Source organism: Lontra canadensis, unplaced genomic scaffold (assembly GCF_010015895.1).
Source record: "Lontra canadensis isolate GAN:19392208 unplaced genomic scaffold, GSC_riverotter_1.0 scaffold167, whole genome shotgun sequence".
Classification (NCBI taxonomy): domain Eukaryota; kingdom Metazoa; phylum Chordata; class Mammalia; order Carnivora; family Mustelidae; genus Lontra; species Lontra canadensis.
In genome coordinates, this window is record NW_022631161.1 from 2,267,905 (window position 1) to 2,273,006 (window position 5,102).

Below are 5,102 nucleotides of genomic sequence, written 5' to 3' on the forward strand. Positions count from 1 at the left end.
ACATTCCCACCAGCTGTGCAAAGTGTATCCTTTTTCCACTCCTTGCCAGATTACACAGAATCTGTAGCTTCCTTAGGTAGTGTGGACATTTTAACGGTATTAATTATTCCAATCCAGGAGCATGGAATATCTTTCCATTTGTGTCTTGTTCAGTTTTTTTCGTCAGTGTCTTGTGGTTTTCAGAGTACAGATCCTTGACCTTATTTCTAGGTGTTTTATTTTTTCAATGCAATTGTAAATGAGATTGCTTCCTTAATTTTTGTTTCTGTACTTTGTTATTGGTATACAGAAATGCAGTAGGTTTTTGTATATTAATTTTTTATTCTTTGTCTTTACTGAATTCACTTTTTAGTTCTACTGGATTTTTGCTGGTGCCTTTAGGGTTTTCCATATGTGGTATTATGTCATTTGCAGATAGTGACAGTTTTACTTCTTTACCAATTTGGATACTTTTATTTTCTTGGGAGATTGCTATGGCTAGGACTTCTAGTACTGTGTACTGTGTTGAATAAAAGCAGTGAGAATACATAATGAAGCTGTGGTTTTAAGGTATGTTTATATAATGCCATAATTATTAATTGGTCATTCAATTGAAAGGATTAAGGATTTGTCTTTAAATGCCTTTAATTGAGTCAGGTGTTAACAGGTGAGTGGCATCTCCAAGGGTTGGGCTTTTACTCAGGCTTTTCTGTATTATATGTGGCCTTGCTCAACGTAACTGCCTGAGCATTATTGCCATGTGCAAATTATAGTAATAAGACATACCTTGCAGAGATATTATGGTGATTAAAGGAAAAATGTATATAAAATGTCTGAGCATGTCACTCCATACCTGGCATAGAGTAGTTGTTAAAATATATTGCTGCATGAATAAGGAATGACAGTATACATGAATAAATGAATTAACTGAGAGAACAGAGGGATCATTATTAAAATAGGCTATTTTATTTGTAAACTCAAAATTAAAATAATACATGACAGTTTTGGTATGATAAGACTGAAATCATAACCTCAGCACTACATATATACTATTATTTAATTTTTTCATATTTTGAAACAGAAAAATTGTACAAGATCATTTGTTTCCTGAAATATATGAAAGTTCATTGCTGACCTGTTGCCCTACCATCCAGAATGCTCTTCCATATCCACAATACTACCATTCAGATCAATTTACACTGATTCATTTCTGTCAGCCAACCTACATACTCCATTCAAATTTCAGTGATTTTTTTTTCAATAAAAATTACATATTGCAGAAAGGATCCCATTTAGAATCAAGTGTAATGCATCTTCGTTTTCTTCAGTCTGGAATATTTTCTCAGCATTTGTTTGTCTTTCATAACTGACACTTTTTAAGATTATAAACCGCTTTATTGTTTGTTATTCTTTAGGATATTACTTAATTCATGTGTTTCTGATGTTTCTTCCAGATTTGATTTAGGTTATGTACTTTTGGCAGGAATATCACAAAAGTGATGCTTTTCTAAAACTTCTTATTTTAACCAACCAGATGGTACCTAATTTTGATATTTCCTATTACTGAAAATGGTGGTGCTTGATCATTGATTAAAGGGATATTTTTCTAACTTCTCTATTGTGAAGGTTTTCCCTCCTTTTAAAACAAGATAAATTTTATCGGAATGTATTTTAGAATTGTATAATTATCTCTTTCCTTTTCAAAATTTAAAATTATGTACTTTTTATGTCAGTATAAACTTGTGTCATTTTAATAAGTGATTTGTAATCCATTGTTTTTTTGTTTTCTTTTTTTTTTTTTTAAAGTGATACTCGTGTGATTGTTGTCCTGGCCACTAGAAGCCGTTTTAAATTGGTTTTTGTATCCCTCTAATACACTTTTGTATTTCAGCACTTCTTTTTTTCTGGTACAGCAGTGGATTCCAAGTTTCTTTTCTGTTTTTCCTGATCCATTAGTGGAATTAGCCATATCTTCAAGGAACCTTAGGTCTTTTAGAGGAGAATGCATTCAGAAGCCACACTCTAGATGATGGTTGGGTTTACTGTCATTACAGTGTTGCTACTTTCAGGGTCTCTGAGTAGACAGAGTTGGAGTACGTTTGTATACACTTATCTGTCCATTTATACATCCTTTTATGTGTATTCTCTCTTTTTTAAAGATTTTATTTATTTGAGAGAGAAAATGCAAGCACGTGGAGGAGCCGGGGGAAGAGGCAGTGGTATAATCTGACTCCTCACTGAGCAGGAAGCCTGCCCTGGGCCTCAGTCCCAGGACCCTGAGATCATGACCAGCTAAGCCACACAGGTGCCCCATGTGTATTCTCTTTTGATCTAGAAACATTGTGTATCATGAGTTTACACTGATGTTTCTGATTCCAGTTCAACACTTCAGGGTATAATTCTAGTTTTTTCTCTATTTCTTCTCTGATAATGAGAATCCTGGCTCTTATTACTATCAATATATACTTAGTCAATCAAATTCTGTGTATGTAACTTATCACCCATCTCCATGGCCATTCCTTTCCCGTGTGGATGCCCTCTGAACCCTATTGGACACGTGCCTTTATTTCTAGTGCATTGAGCTGTATTCTCATGGATGCCTTCTCTCCTCCTCTGAGGCTCTGATTCCTTATACCAGATTGCCTGCCCATATAGACACATTGCTTGTCCCATTTAAGCTCTGAATCTCTACACCGGGCTGCCCTCCATACAGGGATTCCTTCCTTAACCTTTCAGACACCCCCTGCTGGGCTCACTCTGGAATGGATTCCCTCCTTACTCAGCATTGGTTCTGACTCCATACACAGGGCTGCCCCTTGTGTGGATACCTTCCTAACCCTACTTGGCTCTAAAGCCCTGCAGCAAGATGCACTCCGGTGGAGACTCTGTCTCCATCCTGCTTAAGATCTGACTTCCTTCACTGGGCTTCCCCAATGCCTGGAGACCCTCCTCTCCCTCTTCTAGCTATGTAGTCCCACCCTAATCTCATGTCTGGATACCCCCTCTCCATGCTTGGATAACCTTCCTCACCCTCTTCTAGCTACTTAGCCACTTCTCTCCAGCCCCACCCCATGTCTGTCATCTTGCTTCTCTTCTAACATGCTGCTCCGAGCTACCACAGCATCCCCATGCCCTAGTCCAGGTAGACCCTGTTCTCCTTCACTTAATGGTTTGATAAATGATTTATTCAAGCAAGAAAAGGAAGAGGAAGAGGAGGAAGAGTCCTTGCACAGTTTGAAGATAGCTCATTTCTTTGCTTCATTAAAGCACAACTGAAAGTGTAAAGGAAAAATCTTAAATATTTACACTGGAGATGACTAAGTAGTGTCAGAAGTAGAAGCGCACAGATGTCAATGTACATGTATCTCCCTATTTGTGTTCTCAGTATCTAGCATATGGTCTGGCACATGGCAAATATTTATGATTAATGAATGAGAACTTTTAAGAATGGGGTGACTTTATGGTTTGAGTTTTAAGCTCCACTTCTAAATTTTGTGGGATTTTAAAAAACTAACAACTTACCCCCTCATTTTTATTATTCTAAAAACACATACTAAATAAAGCAGTGTAACTTAAGTCCCAAGATGCTTTGAATCTTTATTTCTTCTTGTTTTTGTCTCATTACTTTTCCTTTTTCTACTAGATCATTCCTACAGATTTGTTAATGAACTGTGGTATTTAGCCTTCCTTTTGATCTACATCTCCATGTCCATTCACCCTTTTTCATCCTTCTGCCACCATTCTACTCTAAACCACTATCCTTTCTCAAATGAAGCCTATCTTTTCTTGGGGAAAGGGTCAGTATTGATTCTTTACTGGTATTTCTCCTTCTACTGTTTTCCCCTCTAGTCTTTTCTCAAAGTAGCTGTAGGAGTCTTATTCCCAACCATCTCCTCATCCTAATTTCACAGCACTTGCTCATGATCACCGCCTCAGACAACTGACATCTAAATAATTCCTAAAGCACATTAGACTACTTCCATTTAATATCTTTTCACTGTCTCTCCTCAGCCGTGAGTGTTTTTGGCTATTTGTCTCCAAAATTTTGCATTTTCTTATACCTTTGATTCCTCACTAAACTGCTTTCATTTTAGAGGCTATTTTGTCTACCCCAAGTTGTTCTGTTTACTTTCTTCACTTTGAGTAGTTTGTAATTATTTTGTCTATTTCCTTTTTATCACCTTTCAACCTCATAGGTAATAGACTCCATCATTGTAAGGATCATGGTTATCTTATTTTCCATTGTATATTCTAAGTAGAAAATGTAGATGCTGAGTAAACATCTGCAGAATATGTGGATAATAATGCTGGGACAGTCACTCAAACAGAATGGTAGAAGAGATGGTTTTAAGAATTGCTGCCCTATGGAAATAAATGTATATATTTTTGTACACCTTTCCAAATATGCCTTTAATGCAAATTTAAAAAATCATGTAGTTTAAAAAAAAGATGCATTATTGTATAACATTTATATTGACTTTTATTTGGGAAATAATTAATTTTTAACCTAATGAGAAAGCTATATAGACTAAATATTTCCAATTTGTTTAAAATATTTTTGCAGGGGTACCTGGGTGGCTCAGTGGGTTAAAGCATCTGCCTTCAGCTCAGGTCATAATCCCGGGGTCCTAGGATTGAGCCCCGCATCGGGCGCTCTGCTTGGTAGGGAAACTGCTTCTTCCTCTCTCTCTGCCTGCCTGTCTACCTCCTTGTGATCTCTATCTGTCAAATAAATAAATAAAATCTTTTAAAAAAAGTAAAATATTTTTGCAGGTACAAAACAGTTGACTTACTTAGCTTAGTTAAAGGTTTTTCAAGGTTTCCATTAAGTTACAAATACTTAGAAACCAAGCCTAGAATTTGAGAGAGCCCCTAAAATGTTAACATGTCAATTCTCACTCTATGCCAACTGAAATAGATGCTTAAGGTTTTTGAATATTCTCCTCATACATATTGTAATGAAATATAAGAAGGAAACATGTTGAATGTATTTTACCATATCCAATTATTGTGTCTCTGCCTTTGGAGTGCTTGTGGTCCATAGCAATTGATAAGGTCCCAAATCATGTCAAAAGCAATTTACTTTAAAGCAGGGGATTTGCAGACTGTGGCCTGTGGCTTGT